Genomic DNA, 23,112 nt, shown 5'->3' with positions numbered 1-23,112 from the left:
TTTCTTTCTTTCTTTCTTTCTTTCTAAATTTGGATCTGCTGCGTAGACACAGGCTCCACACAGGCAGACAGTCTCTTCGGTGCTGTTTGCCCACAGTGTAGACACTTGCCAGACACGCGGGAGGTTCTTGCCTGAGCTGGGAGAGTGGGTGTCTGTTGCTCTAGGCCTGTCTTACTGACAACTTCTTTATCAGCCCTGGCCTTTTGGAAACTCTTTTATGATTGACTTTTGAGGCTGGCCTGAAACTTGCCATCCTTCTGACTCACCCTCCTGAGTGCTGAGACTATAGGCACGCTACATACCTGGCTTCCTGTTGGAATCTTGCAAGGACAATTGTTATTTTAGAGTCCTATTTGTTCCCTTTGCCCAGAATTGTCTAAAAACCAAACCAAACAACAACAACAACAAAACCCTAACCAACCAAACAGAAAACCCTGTTGCTCAATGTTTAAGATGAAAATCTTAAGTTGTGTCTACTGTGAGATGTTCCAGTTTTTGACTGAGTCCTTACTCTTATTGGAACATGAACATTTTGAATGTGGGGTCCAGGCAGAGTCTGGGTGTCTATGCAGGTCTCTGATGAGCACTGGGGAAGGCACTCTACTTGTAGAGGGTTAGAGCCTGCATCTCAGTAACACATTGTTAGGGTGTGCCGTTGGCTCTGGAGCCACCGAAGGCATTGGTGATGTGGAGACAGGTCCTTGTACACCTTGACATGACTTCTCTTGAGTCCATCAATCACACCTTTCTATGGGCTCAAGGTTGCAGATATCCAGCCGGCACTCTACAACCTTCCTTCCTGCTCCAGGAAGCTAGTGAGGGAGTCTCTGCCTCCACTCTGTACTTGCCTGCCGTGGGAGAACTTCTGCCCCCATCAGGATTCACCTGGCTTCCCTCTTCTGGTAGGCTTGTTAGTGGACACATTCAGCATCACCTGGTAGTATGCAGGGTAGACATACCTGTGGGCAGAGTTCTCAGGAACTGGACCTGTAGGTCCATGGTACGAAACCACAGCTACCTGGACCGTTCCTCACCTCTTTTCATTGCCGGAGTCCCTCATATCATCTTTCTCTGCTCACTTCTGCTTCTGTGGCTTTCTTTTGGATCACTGTAGCTTTCCTTCTCCTCTCATCCCTCAGAGGATCCAGGGGCTGCTTCAGGATGTAGAAAGCACCCTGGCCCCACCAAGTCACCCAGGAAGTGGTAGTCAGGACCTACCCCACATCTGTAGATTTCGAGACAGATCATTACTATGTATCTGAGGCTTGGTCTACATCTCTCGCTCCTCCTTTAGACTCGTCACTCCTGGGATCACAGGCTTGCGCCTCCCCGGTCCATAGGCTCAGTCTTTTCTGAAAGTTGCAGTCACCAGCTTCACATACCACCCATACACAGCTGCCTTCACTTAGTCTATCACTCCATCTGCTTGAAGAGCACCCACGCCCCTGGGGCTCACCGTGCTCTGTTTCTGTTTCTCACCTGTGACAACCTTGGTTGGCTACCTGTGCAGCCAGGCATCCCTTCATACCATGAGCCATTTCCGTGTCCCATAGAAGACTTGCTTGTCCCCTTTTTGTCCTTGCTTGTCTGCTATAGGTTGTGGAGTGCGATGCTTGGTCGGAAGGCAGTCTGTATCCGGGAGGCTAGCTCTCTTAAACTTGCCCACACCCAGTTCCCTGTGACAGAGGATGGCTGTGTGTATGCTTCATCCCTGCCCTATCCCTGTCTTTCCTCTAGTGTAGGTGGAGTTTGGAGCACTGAAACACACCTGGGACAGCTACTTGTTTTGGGTGGAGCACCTGCTAAGCACTCTTTAGCCATGCCCCGTTTTCTGTTGTCCTTTGCAGTCTGCCATCTCCTCTATTTTGGTGGAAGCTGCACCAAATATGGATTGTGTGGAGTGCCTTCCCAGTAGCAGCCTTCCAAGGTGTCCCCTTAGCAGTGGGGAGACAGGGCCCAGGGGAAGCTACGAGTCTGGGACAGCCTCAGATCATACTTCAGACTAGCTCTAAAGCTGTGCTCTTCACTTGCACCCCAAAAAAAGCAGTTTCTTCCCCTGAGGCAGACAGAAGTACTATGCTTACATTTTCTCTTCTTCTTACCCAAATCCAGAGGGTATCCCTGGTCTACTGCTGTCACCTTTCCCAACCTGCAGTGACTCTAATGACATCAGACACCGGGAGGCCCTCCCTTCTAGACAGACCCAGAAAGGCAGGAATGGAACTAACTGGATTTCTTGTCCTATGCCTCCAGCATCGCTTTACCTGGCAGCTGCCCACTGGCATGTCAGCTACCCACCTTTGGACAGACTCCAGATCAGTCACAGGGAGGCAACGTAGCCCCAAAGCTGTCCTGGGTCTTTTCTTAATTGATGATGCAGAACCTGGCTGTTTGCTCCCATCACTTCCTCTCACAGATTGAGGGAGACAGGGGTGTTCTGATCAATGGCTCGGTGCCGGAGGACAAACTGGTGTGGGACTTCCCTGCGAAGTCTCCCTCCCTGTGTTCTCCTGTCATCAGAATTTACGAAGCTTCTAAGTGAGCAGTCCCTGGAGAATAGCCCTAGAATTTTGCAAGTCATGAGCCTGGATATAAACTCTTAGCCAGCGCACCACTCGAACAACCCCTCCCCAACTTGAGACTACCCAGAGCAAGGCAGAGGGATCTGTAGGGCCTGCACAGCTTGGAACCTTTCAGTTCGAGGCTAGCTAAGCACCACACAAACTGCAACGTGAAAGGCATGCTGCTACACATGTGTGCACATATGTACACATGGAAGCCAGAGGTCATTAAGTCATCTGCCTTGTTTGTTCATGCAGAGTCTCTCAATGGGAGCTGAGGCTCATTGATTATGCTGGGTTAGTTGAGTCCCAGGGACCCTCTTGTCCATGTGTCTGTTCCTAGCGCTGGGATGACCTTGTGTGGTACCACCGCTTGCCTTTAATGTGGGTGCTGGGAATTGGACTCAAGCCCTTAGGTTTGTGGGACAAATACTTTAACAACTGAGCCATTGTTCTAATACCTGAGTGCCGGTTTTTCATTGGTTAGATTTTAATACTTAATGACACAGAAAAAGAAAGCACAAAAGAATCTGGGGGGGGGGGGTTGTTCCTTGTGATAGGTGGCTTCGACTGAAAGCTTAGCCTCAAGACAAGCAGATAGAAACTTTCGGATAGAAGTTAGTCATAGTGGCAATGTGTCTGGGTTTCTGTCCTGGCTCGCATGCTATCACTGAGGTAAAACACTGACCAAAAGCAACTTGTAAGGGAAAGGTGTGTTTCTTTTCGCCTCTTAGAACCCCTAAAGGGAAAGGAGAAACCTGGGAGCAGGAAGGGAAGCAGAAGCCATGGAGGAATGCTGCTCATTGGCTTCCTCAACCTAATTTTAAAATACAATCCAGGACCATCTGCCCAGGGAGGGCACCCTTCACAGTGAGCTAGGTCCTTCCACATCAATTGTTAATCAAGAAAATCGCCCCACACACTTGCCGACAGGTCAGTCTGATGGAGGCATTCGCTCAATTGAGGTTCTCTCTTTTCAGACAATCGCAGCTTGTGTCAGGTTGAGAACAAAACTAACCAGGACAGTCACACAGGGATTTTCAGGCCGGCCTGTGATAGATAGGGAGACCCTATCTCAAAAACAAAGCCAGTCAGCCTCTCTCCCCCACAGAAGAACAACGTGCTCACAATAGCTGTGTCCTTGCTGGTCTTCAATCCTGAGCTGGAGAAATGCTTTTAGCATGCAGTCGGGGTGCTTTCCTGTGGCCAGAAGTCAGTCAAATGCGGTATTTGCTTGCAATGCTCCAAATATCTGAGCCTCTTGGGCCAAAGCTACAACTTCTGTTCTTTCAAATCTGTCTGTGATCTTTGTTTGTGAACCAGTACCCTCAAATCCATGGGAAATTCTGCTTTTTCAGTAGACTGTGTAACTCCAGGAGGAGTGAAAAGCCACCTCCCACAGGAGGACTTTTCTTTGCACTATATGACGCTTTCCATAAGATGGTGGTTAGGAGCAGAAGAGAGTGGGCTGGTGATCACAGGTTGACTTGAGCACCCAGCTAGGGGCCCTGGAGCCCCTATGGATGAGTCTCCTAGCTGGCTAGCTAGGCTGTGTCTCACAAACAGAGCAGACTGGCAGATGACATCGTCTGGAAGGGATGAGCACATTGGTGACACAGTGAGAAAGTTAGTGAGCTAAGTGGACCACTGTCCTGGATGTGGTTCAGCAGAGGGGACTGATGCCAACTGTGGCATCCCAAAGTTTCACCAGGGCACAACCCTGTCAGGGACTCAGCGAACACCCCCTCTGTCACTGCATAGACTTGGCCACTTGAAATTTGCATGGGATTTTGGTCGATTGTAAGGAATGGCATAAACTGAAGTGAAAAGGACCTTCTGGGTTCCCTGCTCTCAGGATGCCAAGAAGGAGGGAGGAGAGGGGAACTTCTCTGCTCTATTTCTTCTCCTGTCCTATCTGGAGAAGAGATAGCTGACAGCCCTGCCCCCTTTCTTTCTGCAGGTGGCGTGTCTCTCCCCCCCTACCCCCCACCCCCCGCTAAAAACAAGGTGAGCAAATCTGGCTCATCACTGCCAAGGTCATACAAGCTCCTGTTTGTCAAACCACTTGAAGAACAGGGGCATTGGGGCTAGCAAATATTTTTGGCTCCCAAAAGCCCAGCAAGTTGTCCCCCAATGAGGGATACCTGTGTATCTTTTTGAAGTCTGTTTGTCAGTTCAAGTCTCTAACAGGTCTTATTTTTACAGTTTCCGAACACCACGGCTTTAAGAACATCCTCCACCCAGGACAGAACTCTGAGGCTTTAAGACCTGCCTGGTAAGGATCCCCCATCACTTTGTAGCTTTATAGTTTGTTGAAGGGGATGGGGTGTGCGTGTCTGTCTATGAGTCTGGGGAGATCCAGGGTGCCTGTTCTCAGAGAGGAGATTGTCACAGGCTTCTGCACTAAGACAGAATCTTCTCACGAGTTCCCCAATATTCAGATGGACTGTGGAAGGGGGCCTGGGGTCTTCTGGTTGGGATGAACATGCGCTCAGCAGACATGTCCCTGAAGCCCAAATAGAGCCACCAACTGAGCAGAGCCTAGTAAGACGACTTCGCTCATTGTGAAGCTGTGGCAGTTTGGGACCAGTGGGCTGGGACTCCTGGAAGCTGGGTGACCCTATGCCTCTGTGTACACCACCTGTGGTAACTTTCCCTGATACCCGTCTGTGATTCAGGGGGCTGGCCAAAAGTTGGGGGACACCTGTCCCAGAGCAAGGCCATGTCTGTCGTCTCAATCAACCCTGAGACCCCAAGCTCAGAACCAAAGTGTTTTCCATACACAGCTCGTAGAAACTTGTATACTACAGAAGGGTGTTGCAGGTCCATGACACTTTTGTTGGCTACATTTAAGGTGGCCCCAGTATTTCTGTAAACTCATCTCAGATCTAATTAGTTCAGCCCACCTTCCTCTGACCATGCATCTTCGAGGTCACTCTATAAACCAGGGGAAATTGATAGTGGAATTATGCACTCAGAAATTAATTTTATATTGTACTGAATATATGTATTTTTTATTGTGACTTTATCTCATTGGGGGAAAGTGCTTACTTCTGATTTTGTGGATATTACTGACCGTGGATTACTTTTATTTTGGTTTTTACACAACAGTTATATTAGAAATTTGCTGTTTTATTCTTACCTTCTTAGTAAAAATCCTTTTATCACACAATGGGTAATTTATATCCATTACCAGGCCTTTCAATCCTTTTCAGCGGGCTGTCAGTGCCGTTGGCACAGTAATGATTAATGTGATCTAATAATAGTGTGCCATTATATTACCTTAGTAAAACATGTACCAACATCCTATTCGGATCTACCAAATTCATAGCTTCCTATAATATTTTTGTTGAAAGACAGGATTACTATTTTTCAAAGCTGATTTTCCCCCCTTTAACATATTTAATGAAATTCACAATTCTTTGCCTTAGTAATCCAGAGCATGTGATTGGACGTGACAGGCGAATTCCAGGTCTGTAGGCACTGTTGTGATTTGTCAGTTGAGAGCGTGACAGTCCCAGTGATCTTCTGGGAAGATTAGTTTGTTTTTGTCGGGTCTGGGTTGCTTTGCCTTGAGAAGAAGAAAAGGGACAACATAAATTGCCGGGTCTCTGGTCCCTTCTTATTTCAATTAAAAAAGTATAGTTTAGGTCAAAAGGCAGAAGAATATGCAATTTGGTTCCAAGGTACTTTTATTTCCTGCCATTTGGTCCTCTCTTTCATCACCTGCTTCAGTTGCTGGCAGACAGGAGATGTGGCAAAGCCAGATGAAGTACCATCGGGCAGATGTCCCAGGATGATCTTCTCGAACCACTGTCTTCTCCTTTATCCATGCCCAGACCTCCTTGGGTCAGACATGGGGCTTCTCAGCGTTGGCACTGTTACTATGTTGAGTTAGATAATTCTGCCCTGTAGGAAGCGGTCCCTACAGAGGATATTTCACAGCATTCCTGGTCTTGTCCTGCCATGAGCCCAAGTATTTTCCCCACTGGGACAACCAGGATATATCCGGAAATCTCTGCATGGTCCCTGGGGATCCAATCAGTATTTATTGGAGGCCAGTGCAGCTCATATGCTAGACACACATGCAGATTCCTGTGAGTGTGAGGGACTCCAGAGGGGGCTTTGCAGCCTCAGGTACCTCTTATCTGTCTTTGGCTCTGGGAGTGGGGACATGTGGATGGTGGGCACAGAGGTTTCTTTGCTTGGCTGAAATACAGTTCTCTTTCTTCTTTTTCTTTCTTCCTCTGTCAGAGGGTCAAACCGGAGCAAGGTCTGAGTCTTTAGCTTCTTCCACTCAAATTCCATTATAATCATGCCTGTGATTGATAACATTCCACCTTTTCAAAGGGCTTTAAGATCTGTGTCAACCAAGGATGACATTATTGTAGTGTCGGAGAGATGTACTCAAACAATTACACACTCAAATCTAAGTGGGCAGGGTTGTCCTTCTATCCCTGGTGCCTTTGTGATGGGGTTTGAGCCAGCATCTCAGGAACTCCCATCCCCATTCCCAGCCTCAACAGGAACATAAATGGGGAAAAAATAGTCTTTGTCCCTTCAACTATTCAGCTTGAAAAGTGATTTGAATATTGGAGCTGCTTAGGGTTGGAGGTGGGGAGAGAGAGAGAGAGAGAGAGAGAGAGAGAGAGAGAGAGAGAGAAGAAATCTTATTTTTGATTCAGAACAAGAATTACTACTGCAACATTGACTCGAAATATGCAATCAACTGAAATCAGGGGAAGTATTTTGAATACAAAATTTATATTGAAATACTCAAATCTTGATACGTGTGCACTCACATACATGTATATATTTAAATCAAAGATAGAGAAGATGAGGAATAAAGCTTTTGTCATAAAAATACTGTTGCAATATTTACCCTCAGATGATTCTGCATCATTGGAGTGTATTTTTGTACCATTAACACTTTCCATATGAGACATTCTTTCTTGTTTTAACAACAAACGAGCAAATGGAGCTAATTTACCTGTGTGTTAGGAAGATTTCAAATGCATTGTGATATTTGGGGTGGGAATCATCTTTACTGATTTTTAGTCTGTCTCCCATACTGAAGGGTAAAACTGATGAGGGTAAGGGTATTTTGTGTGTTTCTTAGTGTTATTTTTCTAATTCTGGAATGGTACTTGATAAACAGTATATTCTTAGTAGAAGAAAATGGATTGATGATAGATAGATACATAGATGGATGGATGGTTAGATGAATGGATGGGTGTTTAGATGGATAGATAGATACATAGATGGATGGATGGTTAGATGAATGGATGGGTGTTTAGATGGATGGATGGATGGATGGATGGATGGATGGATGGATGGATGGTTGGGTTTAGATGTATATTTGGTGGATGAGTGGATATGTTAAAAGACAGATGGATGGGTGGGTGAAAGTTAGGTAGATGAGTAAGCAGATGGGTAGATGAACAGGTGGATGGATAGACAGATGGGTGATTCAGTAGATGGATGCATGAGTGGTAAATGTATGGGTGAGTAGGAAGGAGAATGAATGAACAGAGGGATGGTTAGTTAGTTAGGTGGCTAGCTGAATGGATCAATGTGTTGGTAATGGATGGATGTATAGATTAGTAGATAGATAAGCAAATGGTTGGATGGATAGCTACATGAATGGATGGAGGAGTGGATGGGTGGATGAGTAGATGGGTAGGTGGATAAATGGATGGAGGAGTGGATGGTGGATGAGTAGATGGGTAGGTGGATGAATGGATGGAAGAGTAGATGGGTGGATAATACATGGGTAGGTGGATGAGTAGGTTTTAGATGGGTACATGAGACTTCGTTTCAAGTCTTAACATAAATTTATTTTGTTATTTCTGTTCGGTTATGTTCTGTGATGTTCTGTTATATTATTTTGTGAGCTGTTTGGTCCAAATGAAATACCACTTTTACCATCTCTTCACTCTTAGCCTCTTAAACATTTTTTTTTTAAACTTTAAAATGGGTGGTTATAGCCAGGCATTCTTATTATCTCTTTTTTAAAATTATTTTTTTCCAAGTAGAGGAAAAACATGTCTAAGACTATGTAAGGCAATCTTTCTAAGTGGGAAGATACTTTGTTGCAAAAAATACACGTAAAGATTTCCAGCAAAAGGTTTCCAGCAGCACATGTACCTGTCGCCGGGCTGAAAGACATGCCCTAGAGAGAATGACTGGATAGAGGGACGGGTAGACAGGTGGGTGGGGCAATGTACGGGTAACAGGATGAATAGCTCAAGTAGGAGCAGGTGACCCGTTTCAAAGAGTAGGTAGTTCATGAGGCGCAGAAGACCCTCTGTGCACACGAGTGATGTCTACCTCCTGGCTAAGACTATAACTGCATGTGTTTCACATTTGTAGAGGCTCTTGGGCGTCTCCTTCCGACGTACCATGCTTCATTTCTTCAGACTGGTCCATGTTCAACCATGTAGGGTCAAGCTATCTCCAGGATAGGTTGAGAATTCAGTGTATGGTATACTCTCAAGACCAGATTCAGTGGACTTGATGAAGTGTCATCCCAGTGATGGCATGGTCCAGGTTTCTCTGTCACTGACCTTCAGTGGTCATGATCGCAGCATCAGGCAGAAAGCTGATGAGGGCGAGACACCCGTTAGTTATCACAGTGGGTGTGAAGTCCTAGCACTAACATAGGAGTTTTAGAACCATATTCCCTGTGTGAGGACATTAGCTCTACCACTCATTGACCGCACAAGCATATGTCAAATGGCTTACACTTCCATTTTCTCATCTATACATTGGCAATGGCACTAACGTCCTGCCATGGATTATACCAGGCCATCTACTTAACACATGTGAGAAACGTTCATTGTTTTCACTTTATTTGTTTGGTCATTCCTTCATTTCTTCAGCTTTTCAATAAGAATAATGAAACCATTAACCGTTTTTGGAAAAACAAGGCCTCTCTGGCTCCGACCAAAGCTAGGATCTCCAAGACATTGCCAGGCATGTGTTCTCCCTAACGCCCTTGGGGACCTTGGTTAGGAAGTTCAGAGGACTTCAGAAAGGGTGGTGAGTTTCTTAAGCCAGCTTCCCCATCCCGTTCCTTTTGTGAGGAAGCATTGTTGACACACCACTGGGGGCTTGGGATTTGCTGGCTGCTGGGGGAATGGATTCCTGGGATGGAAGCCACGTGGTCACAGTGGGTGAGTTTTTCTGGCTTCTGAGAGGGAGGGTAGCCCCGTAGCTTTTCTCTTACATCCGCTGTGAGTGAGTCTGCCCCACATCGCAGCCCACTTTTATATTTTTAGCTGCCACTGAAATTTCACATTTTGCTTTTAGTTTATTATGTATGCAAGTATCTTGCTGATAAATTACATGTATAATTGTACCATCGTAACCACTGCTAGTCAGCGACAACGTATAATTAAACTCACCCTTGTAGTCATTGAACTTTTCTGTCCCTGACAAGATCATTGACCAGCCCAGGCAGGGTGCACCTCCACGAGGCGCCATGGAAGTGCCGGGGTGGCTGAATCGCCCTCCCGCCTCTGGCCCATGGAGCGCTTGGGGCAACCCTTCTGCTGGTAAGCAGCACGGGCTGAGTGACTCTGGACCTCCTGTGCAGGACTGAAGGGCAAACTGCAGGGCCAGGCACGTCTCTCCATGTCTGTGTATGACCAGCTCACTGAGCGTGTGTGCTTCACATACTTAATAAAGTTTTAGGGAGATCTTTAGTGGACACTGATCCTTTTTCTCACATATAATGCTGACACCGTTTTATTCATTTTTTTCCAAGGGGAAGTGTTTACTGTGCCACTGTTATGACCCTGCACCAAGGACTAATCCATTGTAGCACAAGGATCATATAGGAAACACACTACCTCTTTGTTTGATCCTTTTTTTTTTTTTGTAATTTAAAAATTTAAATCTGTGGGAAAAAAATACATAAACAGAAGAGCTTCCTGTTTTGTTATTTGTTTGTTTTAAGGCAGGGTCTCATTATGTAGCTCAGGTTAGCCCAGAACTTGCTATGTTGACCAAGCTGGCCTCAAACTCACAGAGATCCACCTGCCTCTGCCTCCCAAGTACTGGGATTAAAGACACGTACAACCATGCCTGGCTTCCATTGTGATTATTTTAAAGCATATAGTTTAGTGGTACCAAATACTGTTTCAACCACTCTAACCCCCCACCTCCAGAAATTTTTGATCTCACTGACTAGATGCTGACCCCACCATACTTTGCTCAGCAGAATGTCCCCAGGGTTCACCCATGTTGCAGATGCAAAGGAACCCCTTGACTCTCCAATGCCCATGCATTTACTGTTCCATTGCAGATATATCCCAAGTTTTGCTTATCCCTCAATGAACACTGCAGCTGCTCTCATATCATCTTCCTGTATGAGCGGGTTTCTGTGTCTCTCTAAGGGTCATCCTCAGTCAGTTCTTTTGGACATTTAGCCAGAGGTGGCTTATAGGATAATTCTACTCTCATCTGTTTTGGGACTTGCCATACTGATTCCCCTATGGCGACACCAGTTTACATTGCCACCAACAAAACCCAAGGGTTCCAGTTTTGTAAGTCTTTGGTCAAATATTTTTACTTTTCATGCTTATTAAAAAGTCTCAGCATGCACGAAAGTTGTGTGCAACACAAGTGTTAGGATATCAATAAAGTTATTGGCACAAATTCACACTTCAGAGTCTTATCAGTACAGCTTTATTGACAAGCAGAGTCTCTTATTCATTCTCATCTCTCCTATGGCTGCTCTCCCACTAAGATGGGTAGTTGGGAAAGAGACTGTGGCCTGTGAAGACAGACAGCACATCTGAAAAATATATGATTATTGAGAAGAGTCACCAGCCTGTGATGTTTCACTGGGCTCTATACAAGTTTGTTTTTTGTTTGGTTGTTTTTTGGTTTTTCTTTTTTTTTTTTTTGCATTTGAAAGTTTTTATTAATTTGGGTCACTTGTAGGAAACCATAAGTTATAAAGGTAACTAAACAACAAAAAATAAAAACAATTAACTGCATTTATAAAATAAAGCATTCTTGAAGAAAAACAGTTTAAGCACCATCATTTAAAAATTGCTCTTGATTCTCAACATTATTATTTAAAAAATATTTTTCTAGGGAATTAAAAAGTTTTTACTTAAAAGTTTTTCCTTTAGTTAGTAATGGTGCATGCCTTTAATCCCACTTGGGAGACAGAGGCAGGTTGATCTCTGTGAGTTCTAGGCCAGCCTGTTCAATAAAGGAAGTTCCTGAACAGCCAGGGCTGTTACACAGAGAAACGCTGTCTCAAAAGACAAACAAAATTTTTTTTCATATGATATGTTTCAATTGTATTCTTTCCCTTCCCCCGAGTCCTCCCAGATCCTTCCACCCCAACTTCATGTTGTTCTCTTAAAAAGAAAATCAAAACAAAAAAAACTGAGAACAAAACAAAACAGAGTCCAATTTGTGTCGATCAACTACTGCTAGGAATGGGGCCTGCCCAGGGAATGCTTCCACAACTAGGGTCATTCCATTGAGGAAAACGGATTTTCCTTCCCCAGCAGCTACCAGTCATAAACAACCCCTTGGTGGAGGGTTGGACTTTGTTCCCATTCCCCTTACCCTGCTGGGATTTTTGCCCAACTTGAGCTTGCACAGGTTTGGTGCACGCTGTCAAAGTGTCTGTGAGTTCATATGTTGTGTCTGGAAGATGCTGTTTCCTTAAAGGTGTCCACTACCTCTGGCTCTTACAATCTTTCTGACTCTTCTTCCATATAGATGCCTGAGCCTTGAAGGGAGGGACTTAATAAAGATGCCTCATTTGGGGATGAGTGTCCCAAGGAGGTGTCTTGCTTTGCCCAGCTGTGGACCTCTTATTAATTCCCAGCTACTCCAAGAAGTTTCTCTGATGGAGGTTGAATGATCCATGAGTATAGCACTATGCCATTAGGAGCAATTTGATTTGTTTATTTACTTGTTTATTTTGGCAGGATATTATTTTATAGCTTGAGTTATCTTTAAACTCACAAACTACAAACCTTCTGCTTCAGCTTCTTTGATGAACTGTTGTCTTCAGTTTTTTTAAGCCTGATATCAGAAAAAAAAAAAAAAAGATTATGATATGTGATGTTGGGAGAGAAGGAGGAAGGGAGTGAGAGAGATCACAGATTATTTCCTCCTGACCAGAAGGAAAGCTAAGCAAGCTAGCAACTTCTCATTAAGAAAAGGGAGTTATTTCCATAACTGGGGGAGAAAAAGCCAGGGACCTAAGAACTTGTTCGAACACTTCCTACTGTTTGGTTCTTTGGGATTCTGCTTTACTTCAGATGAGTTCTTGAGTAGATATTATTGGAGGCTGGCTTCAAACAGCTGCTTCTCCTGCCCCAGCCTCCTGGGTGCTGATGACAGACGTGTACCACTGCCATACCTGGCCTGATCCCTTTTTCTCCCCACCCAGTGGAGAATCTGCTCTCTCACTTCAGAGAGAAGCTTCAGGCACCTCTGTGGCTTCAGGGGCTCAGCTGGCCAGATGGCATTTGCTGTGGATGAGATATCAGGTGGTGCACCTCCTCTACAGCCAACTCCTACCTGCTTGCTACCCTCTCCATCTACCAGGATGCGTGGACTCAGTACTAGGAACCTTTTGACGTTTCTTGATACATAAGGGACAAAGCATGGAGAGTTATTTGTTCCTTCTTCATAGAGAGAAGACCTACTTGATTCCACATGTTTGTATATATTTCAAAACTACACACACAGTATTTAGAGGGCTCCAGGAAATAGTAGGTCTTATGCTTACTACAGGTAAAGGGGGTTTCACTGTCTTTTTCTATCTGGGAATAAGCGATACCTCCTCAGTGACCACTGCCTTTCAACAATGGATTTCACGCACTGCGATATGAAGTCCAGAGGTACAGCTTTCTGGTTCAATGAACCATGCACAACGTAAGGTTGGACTTGTAGGATGATGAAGATGATGATGATGGAACTGGTGTGTGAGAGCATTGCAGGAAAAGCAGCAGAGATGTTGGAGTCTGCGTTTCATCCTTGAAAACTACAGCACTACCTTAAGAACAGGGTACCCAGCAGAAGCTTGGCAAATTTCTGAAGGGTGAATGAGTCCTCTATGTAGGTTAAGTGGGAGGATGCCCAGTGGCTTAGGGTATGAGGACATGTATGGCTCAAGACTGGGTCTCTGTCTGGTGCTGGACTCTACCACTTGGTAATTCACTAGGTAGTTAGAAGCATAGCCACGGTCTCGTCTGATGTTGGCTCTGCTGCCTCTGGCTTTGACTGCCTCCTCCCCTCAGTCTCTTTGGCCAGCTAGCAGCTCAACCTTAGGCAGCATGATGTGGACCCCAAATTGAGGAACTGATTGTTCAGAGAGGAAGGGACTATGGCTGGGGTGGTGGAAAGCATATGTGTATCTGTATGTTTATGTGTACATATATGTATGAACGCATGTGTGTATATACATGCAGGTTTCCCCATGTTTGCTGGGAGTCTGGCCTCGGGATCACACTTGAGGACCAGTGATTTAATGTGAGCAACTGTTGGTAGCCCTTAAACAGAGGGAGGAGCATTGGGAGTCCAGAACACTGGTCTCCCACTGCCATGCTCCACATGGTTTGTGTCCTAGAACTCTGACTAGAGGTGAGGGAATACAGAAATGGCAGGCACAAGGACACACAGAAGCTGGGATTGGATGGTTTGGACTCACTGATGGAGAACCACAGCATCCAAGAAGCTTAAGTGTATTTCTTACACACAGTTGAACATGGTTATTGCATACAAGGAAACAGGCGTGGCTAATCTCAGAACGAGCAGTCTTCAGGCTGTTACTATTATGGGGAATATGTCCAGTGATGGTGGACATTTTCTGCACACACTGTCAGCATCCACACTTGGACCCATTGTCATCCCTCTGAGCCTCACCTAGGGAAGGCTTTGCTGCTCGCTCAGGGCTGAGTCCATGGTCTTTTTACATGGCTGTGACCATGCCAAACAATGAACACTCACTCAGGACTTCACTTCCTCTCTACCGTCTCCCTTCAGGGTCAGTTCATGGACACCTGCTTGACATCTGTCTGTGTAAGCTTTCTTTGGAAAAATATTTGGGAGTAAACAAAACTAAAGTGTTTGAAAACCTTGAAATTTTGAAGGCGAGGCTTTCGGTCATGGGACTGAAGAGTGTTGATGCTGCAGCTGAGAGGCAAGCCGGACCCTTGGTCATCATTGTTGCCAGATGCGGACACTGTCCCTCCGATCCCACAGTATGTGCTTTGATTTGGACTCTGTGCCCTCTCGCCTGATTGCTTACACCCATTGCGAAGCATCCACAGAGTCTGGGCCTGGTGCTGGGCAGATCAGCCGTTGGCAAAACCCAACATGTGCAGCTGCCGGCGCCTGTTGACTATGAGTGACAAGCGCTGTCTTCATTTTATATGCATGATCTCATTTAATTCCTGCAATGATCTCATGAAATGAGTCTTGTCATTATCCCATTTCAGAGATGAGGCTCTGATGCTGCCTTCTGGGGAGGCTGTGCATGAAAGAACAGTAGCGGGGCTGCAGGGTAGATGAGGCCCAAGGTGGACGAGAGCGAAGGCTTCATTCAGGTCTGATTGCCTGATCTCTGGGCGGGATGACAAAGCTCGGAGTCAATGACTGTCCTAGGGGAGAAGTCACTGCAGTTGTCCTTTCTTGGCCGAAGTTTCACTGGTCCAAAACTCCTTAGGGAACTTGGCTAATGAATCTCTTCTTGAGAAGAACCCCTTGGTTTGAATCTTGATTGTGATGATTCTTAATGTCATCCAGGGAGAAAGATGGGGAAGACCTCTCCAGGGTCCAAGTCATGTTTCTGTGGCTCTCCTTTTTTGCCTTAAAACATCCCTCTGGAAGGAGTCCATCAAAGCAAATTCTTGCTGAGGCAATACTAAAGTGAGTTCACCTCCCTTTCCACTTAGGGTGCTCGGGTTGGAGGTTGGGGAAGGCTTCCTGATAGAAGGAAAAGAGACAGAAGCAGGTCTGTGGTCCTCTGAGTGTACCTGGCCATTTCCGGGGGAGTAATGGATGGGAATGTCTTTTAGCCTCCGTTTGAGTCATCTGCTGTTATCCTCGTATGCGCTCCAAGTTCCCAGTATGCGAGTTGAGCTCACACATGTGTAACTGTGTTGCACCAGACAGGAGAGGCATATGCAAAGCTCACTAAAGACAAAATGATTGAGGAGGTCTTGAGGTGTCCACAGTCAGAGTCAAGGCCTCACCCACTTTAGAAGGCCCTTCAGGTGGCCAGAGCTGTGCTGTTTTTTTTCCTGCGTGTCAGAAACTGAGAGTCTTTCCAAGAGACAATTAGACATGTCCTGATGTACAGTCCCACAGGAAGCCCTGCATTGTCCCTTGGATCTGCTGCGTTCTATTTTCATTTCACAACTAGACGGATTTACAAAGGGACTGAGTTGGAAATTCTATTGTGATTGCTACCAGGAACCCGTTTGCACACTCTCTTAGACAGCTAGGGACGATGCGGGATACATGGAGTTTACACCTAGTTGAAGATACCACTTTTCTACGCTTTGCTCAGGAGAACACATTTGATCTCAAGGTCCTCCATTTTTGAGTACTTGAGAGCTTCAATCCTTAATTTAAAAAAAAAGTCAGCCACAAATCTCTTTCAGTTTTTGAATGGGAATGCATCTTGGAAGAAAGTAGACTAGCTAGGCTTCAACACAGACACAGGGACAACCCAGGGAAGATGGCTACTCTGTTCTCAGGGTCACAGAGGAATGTAGCTAGCTGATTTCTCTCTCTTTGAAGGAGAAGAGCTGCAGATCTTGGCTTAGAATTTGCGTGATGGTAGCAAGGGTAAAAGAAATGCCTTGTGCTTGGGCGCAGCTCTCTTCCTGGCAGCCCTTTGTCCAGGCTGAGTGAGAGGTGTGGGGAGGGGATTCCTGCCTTTGTTGTAAAGCATGCTTGGGGCTCAGAGACAGGACACACGAGCCCTTGGTGCAGTACTCTTGTGAGTCGTCCTGCACCTCAGACTTCTACCCTTCTTTGAGAGTCTCGCCATACTTTTTCATTTAGAACAATGGGCTAATAATTCCAGACATTTGTTAAAACCAATCCACACACATCACCATAAAGTCTGAGTCAACCCATATCCTCGGTTGCCTCTGGACCAGAGGATCCTAAGTCGTGCACTTAGGGTTTATTCTGTGGGCCAGCATTGCCAGCTGTCCAGAGGGAGTCTGCTTTTCCTGGTCTTTCTCTCAGAGGATTAGTGAAGGTCCAGGTCAGGCAGGGCCAGGGTGTGCAGCTTTACTTCAGGTTCAGGACTTCCCAGTGGTCAGGACTTCTCAGATCCAGGACTTACCACTACTGAGATGAACTACTCTTCCAGTCTCTTGAGAACAGATGTCTTGAAGCTCTCCTGAGTCAGTGTTCCCAAGCCCTAGGGGGTTTGGACTTAGGGGTTTTTGCAGCAGCCCTGAGCCATCAAAACTTTGCAGGAAGAGCTCACAGACTCTGTCATTCCATCTCATTCCAAAGAAATTTGCTTGGAATCTGGAAGATGTGGGACCAGAGAACCTATTACAGTGGTGGGATTGCTGGGGAAGTCTGTGTTAAGTCCCCAGGCCCCACATGCCCATACTCGGATCTGGGTGCAGTCATGCAGACCCTGCTGGATTCTAGTTAACATTTGAAGCGCTGGATCCACCTCAGAAAGCTGCCTTCTCCATTCTTTTTGCTCCTCAGCTGTAAGATTCTGGCTGAACATTTTGAGATTCTGGTTCTCACTTTTCTCACCAATAAGAAGAGGTACTAAGCTGAGCATTTCGATGCACACCTGTTATCCCAGCAGTTGGAAGGCTGAGGCAGGAGGAATGAGAATTAGTCTGGGCCACATAGTAAGTTCAAGGCCAACAAGAGCCACATAGCATTTTCCAGGCTAGCTGAAGATTCACTGTGACAGGTTGTCTTACATTCTTACATTAACAAACAAACCAAAAATATGCCCCCAAATTACACACACGCACACACACACTCTCATACACACACACACACACACACACACACACACACACACACACACAGAGAGAGAGAGAGAGAGAGAGAGAGAGAGAGAGAAAGAGACAGAGAGAAAGAGAGAAAGGCTTTGCTTTTAAAAACAATCTGCATTTGGGGGCTAGTAAATTGCACAAGAAGCTTAGAGTCTGCAGTGATCTAGAGAGTGGCTTTTGTGAGCAAGGCCAAGGTTAGGAAGGAATGATTCCATGAGAAAAATCATTCATAGTTATTGAAATTGTTCATTTTAATCACCCAACATTTCCTTGGTAAAAATTATATATAATCCTCTATAAATGATAAATACCTTGGAATTCACAAATTCTTCACTTTTGTGATTGGCAACATTAAATGGCAACAGCTCATTTAAATAAGCAACATCTGGACATTATTATTTTTAGGGATTTTTTTTCATGTGTTGATTTAGAAATCTGGGGCCTTTATGAATCTTGCATGAATATTCTTTTATATTCACATCTACCATCAAGACACAAAGAAATAGCCAAAAAATACTGTCCAGTGATTCTTTGATGCTGTGCATGTGTTTTTTGAAACAACGCATCCATTGTGAATGAGAGAAGCTATGGAATGAGCTGTCTGGGGGTAGATGGAGGGAGAAGCTTCATTTGTTGGAGGCAAAACATCCAGACAATTTGAAGCCACAGTAGGGAGAAAGCTTTGCTTTTATATGTAATACTGTAACATTTTTAAATAACAGTATAATTTTGGACTGATGATATCAGAATATGGTATCCACTATTTCTCAGAATAATCCAATTTAGAACAATGTATTCTGAGCAGTTTTGGTAAAAATAGAAGATCTATCATTACAGGGTATAAGATAATGCATTAATTTTTATGAGTGAGTTATGAAGATGTACAACTTGGTTGAGGGTTAGGATAAACATAATATTCCTTAATTAATCCATTATGCCACGGTACACATGTGCCATTTTTATTACCTTAAAAATGAAAAATGTCAAAAAAGGAAATTGCTGCTTTTTATATCAAAAAAGCCTTTTTTGAAAAATCATAAAATGTCTAATCTAATTCGCCATATAATACTAATGAGCCCAAGAACCCATCTCAATGCACAGTTTAGGATAAAAGTCATCCATTTCTGGCAGTCAAATTCCAGAACTTTTTAGATGAGGCAGAACCTTTCAGCACCAAATATCGGAAATGGCATTTGCAATTAGAAATGTTATTAATAGCTATTTGTTATTAACGTGGCAGAGAGTTTTAGAAATTCCTATCCAACCTCCTTGCATTTGCTAAATCTTACGGTCACAGATGTCAAGATCATTCGTGGAGTTCAGCCATGCTTTCCACCCCTGAATCTGGCCAACTTTTGCCCATTCCAATTTTATGGGTGATGCCAAATAGGGAAGACACGCACACACGTATATCATGTTCTTGAATACACATACAGATGCTCGCAGACACATGTGCACATATGTGCACACCCGCCCACCCACCCACAAGCAGACTCGCCCAGAGTTTTCTGCTTGGTGTATTTAATTTCCTCACACCCCTCTGCATTCCCCAGGCTTATTTTCGGCGTTTCTGCTCTCTGGTGGCATCCTGTCCTTCCTGTGCTACCATGGCGAGCCTCCTCTCTCTTTTGTCTTATCCCAGCAGTGGCTGTTGGAGGCCTGCTTCTGGCACCTTTGCAGCAGCACACACAGTGGCTGCAGCAGGCCTTGTTATGGAAAAGAATTGCCCGGTGGGTTGAGAGAATGGCTATCGGCGGACTAGAATCATGAAGCTGAAAGTAATATTGCCGACTAGAGGTCATTTTTCCCAACCGAGGGGCAATAGTTTGCCACTATAAACTGCACATTGCAGTCACTATATGTTTTATTAAACCATTTAAGGAACTTGGGAGCCATTTCATTTAAACTTCCTGCTTGATGTAGCTGAGGGCAGAGCCCAGAGAAGATCACAGAAGAGGCCTGGCGTAATTTACAGAAGAAATACCCCGGTGCCCTGAAGGATGCTGTGCGACTGAGCAGCCAGGCAGGGCCCACCAGTCCCACAGAGCTCCCTAACGCTTGAGTGCATGAGTGTGTGGTAGTATGTGCCTGCTAACCGTGAGTGGGTGATGGGGAGGGAGTGATCTAGTCTCGGCTCTGCCACTAACTGGCTGGGTGACCTTGACCAAATCTCTCTGCCAGTCCAGGATTGCCTCTGTGGCTGCAGAGGTAGAAAATGTTGGGTTCAATATGACAGTCAATTTAATGAAATCCTGGGTTGCTGTGAGGGTTCCCCTACCCAAGAATTATAGTTCTGAAATTACCCATAGGGGCACCCCAATTATCACGGCAGAAAGTCAGCCTTTGATCTTGCCCTCCATGAGAAATCCCTTTGGCCTGGAATGCCTAGCTTTGGCTTGCTACACATGTGACTGTGTTCTACGGCCTCAGTTGTGCTGTCTGAGAAATGGGGCTGCGATAAAGGTCAAGCTATTATTTGCCATCCTTCTGTTAGGCTAGGCCTGGGAAGCTCTCAAGGAGTATTAAAAAAACCCCAACTGATCATCACGGAGAACTATGATTATAATTCAACTTCCGTGTCTCCCCTGAAATGATGCTTGCAGATTCCATTTTCACAGCTTGTGCCTGTGAAGAAAGGAACACCCTAAGAGCAATGAACAGGATGGAGTCAGCAGCTTTGCAACTTCAGCCCTTAGTGGTGGTCTTTAGTAGATGGCCTTAATTCTACGAAGTTATATAACTATATCTTTTTTTTTAATTGGTGACTGTATTTAGGAAGTAGAGGGGGTACATGAGCTATTCATTTCGATTAAATTTTTTATTATGCACTCTGCATTTGGATTGACAACTATTAATATTAAAGAGCTTGGCAAAATTGAAATTTGTATTGCTGGAGAGACTTAAATGTAATGTATGATGCTGGAGGAAAAAAAAAAGCCTGGGGAATATGGGAATTACTGGTGCAGACCGGTCCCTGCCAGGTGCTGGTGTTTGCTGGGTAACACCAGCCCTGTATGCTTCAGAGAGACATGTTGTGGAGAGGGCTCTGCAAAGCCAGCATCAAGGTACCAGGCGCCGAGACGCACTCATGGAGATGATGCTAAATAAAGATGTAGGACACGTTCTAGTGCATTATACAAATAATTTTTTATAATAACTGTTTATATACAATATTTTTCTCAGCCCTAATAAGAAGGTTTGGGGGTAAGGCAGAGGAAGTCATTCTAAACTAGGATTCATGTACCATCGATGTATCCTAATGATGAAAAAGAGGGAGTCCACATCTCAGATGCCCTGGAGCAGACTGGACTGCTATTCTGAGATTCCTCAGGAGTGTGAAGGTCTGCAAGCCGCTGAAGAGGGAGACTAAGGCCACAACCACACACAGAATGCTCCAGTGCCGCTTTCTAGAGTTGGCCCCTCGAACTTGGATTTGAGGTTTTACGTCTTTGGGTCATAGTCTCCTTTTAGCCATTCCTAGACCCAAAAGGATTTTTCTGAAGACCTGAGGGATTACAGAGGGGAAAGTGAGGTGTCTGGGATCCCACAGCCTCTGAGGCTGAAACAAGAGCAGAATTCACTGTGGGGACATGCTTGGGAGAGGTGCTGTCTTTCTGGGGCCCCATAGAACTAAGGACGAGGCTGTGTCCCTCAAGTCACCAGCTTATGACCTTTGATAGCTGGTCTTCATGTGCTGCTCACAAGCCTTCCATCTTCCCAGATTTCCTCATGCATGTCTTCAGTCTAGAATGTCGACACTGTCTCCACCTCCAGGCAAATTCCTTGGAGGCGCAGACTGAAGAGTTCCCCTTTATGATGCCGTGAGGCTGATCTGTTCCCATGCTGTTCTTTGCCTTCTCTGAACTGTTCCCTGAGGGCAATATGGTGTTCTTGCTTCCTCAGATGTTGCCTAAATGCCCAGGCACAGAGAGCTAGCTCTCCATGGCAGAGAACATGCAGCTCACAGGCTGCACAGGCAGGACAAAAGAGATCATTACATACCTTGTGGGTGCTACAGTTATCAGGGTTATTCAAAGGGCTGGGCTGTGGCTCAGCGGTAGAGCACCTGCCTAGAATCCCCCAGTGAGGGGCCTCAGGGCATTATGGCAGGGATTAGCACAGTGGTGGAATGTTTCTTGTCTAAGGTCCTGGGTTCAGTTCTCAGCACTCATAGAAATAAAGCAAAGCACAGATGCTCCATGGCCTAGTGAGTTTGGTTTGCCAGGTTTGATGAACATTGAGTTTTCTCCGGCAAAATGCCTTTGGGTATCACACACTAGTTATTTGTCATATTAAAGCATCTAGGAGCTTCCCTGTTGGCCTTCCAGGTGGTTCAGCTCTGCTGGAATAGGCACAGAGTATGTTGCTCATGTCCCCACCACCATTAAGTCTGATCCACCTTCCAGGTATGCCCCTAGCTCCTGCAGGACAGGACTCTTCATGAGTGTTCTCCCTGACTGATGGGTTCAATGGTTGGCATATTGGCTCCTGAGACAGGCGTGATGAGGAGACTGTGATGAGGCTGGGGGTAAGGGCAGAGACAACCACAGGAGGCATAACTACCTCACGGAAGTCTCCAAAATGCATTTGTTTTGTCTGAGGTTTTTTTTTTTTTTGTCAGTTAGGATCACAGCCTTTCTGGGGTGCAAGCAGTCTGAGGATGGTCCATTTCCCGTGGCCTGTTGTTGGCTTTTGGACATGTTGTTAGCCAGGTTTGGAAGATGCTGTCCTCACCCTCGGGCCTCTGCTCTGGATGCTGTCTGGCCTGTCATAGGCCCAGGCCAGCGGGAACTGATGCTCCCAGAGTCTCCATGAATGATGATGGATGGGAACTAAAGAAGTGCTGTCACCCTGCTCTCCTTCTGGGTGGGTGACTGTGGGCCGGGTCACGTGAAGGTTCTTAGAGCACTCAGTTGGTGAAGGACCAGTTACTCCATCTGAATGACCAACTCTACATTGCACTCCCTTGTCACTCTCTATCCCCACCCCCTCATGTCACTCTCATAGTCACTGAGACCTTCTGGTTACTTGTGGATCCCTTGCAGGGCTTCTCAGGAGCAGATATGATCCGAGACCCACGCAACTAAATATATACTTCCAGGTCTCATCCACATGTGTGTTCCTTGCTGGAATCTTCCCGAAGCACCCGCAAGGGGGAAAAAAAAACACCAAACCTAGAGTAGCAACCTATTCTGCAGGTGAGGAAGCTAAAGCCCAGAGGATCTAACCACGGTTTCTGCTGTTCTTCCTGGGCTGTGGTCTCAACCGAAGGGGAGAGCTATGAGGGAGGCAAGCGTCTTGCCTCTCTCTCTCTGTGCTCTGGTTTTCCTATGTGAGATGGACAGTGTATGCGCCCACTTCAGTCAGGGCAGCAAGGGACACCATATAGAACGGGAGCAGGGGCATGCCTGTCAGGAGGGACCATGCTGGGGTGACAGGGAAAGCAGGAAGACTGCAAGGGCACTTTGTGACCGCTGTGTTTCCTTATTTGCACCAACCAAGGAGAGGAGGCTGTGTCTGGA

General features: G+C 45.6%; 1 protein-coding gene across 7 annotated transcripts in view; it reads left to right on the top strand.

Moving 5' to 3' along the window:
* The window catches only part of Znf536 (zinc finger protein 536), a 443,673-nt gene that overhangs the window by 53,889 nt on the left and 366,672 nt on the right, over positions 1-23,112 (top strand). For all 7 annotated transcript variants that reach the window (XM_060366731.1, XM_060366728.1, XM_060366732.1 and 4 more), the window contains exon 2: positions 4,767-4,836. The gene's annotated coding sequence lies outside the window, so the exon portion shown is untranslated. The remainder of the gene's footprint in view (positions 1-4,766; positions 4,837-23,112) is intronic.

This window comes from Meriones unguiculatus, chromosome 14 (genome assembly GCF_030254825.1).
Source record: "Meriones unguiculatus strain TT.TT164.6M chromosome 14, Bangor_MerUng_6.1, whole genome shotgun sequence".
Classification (NCBI taxonomy): domain Eukaryota; kingdom Metazoa; phylum Chordata; class Mammalia; order Rodentia; family Muridae; genus Meriones; species Meriones unguiculatus.
This window is presented reverse-complemented; position numbering and strand designations above follow the sequence as displayed.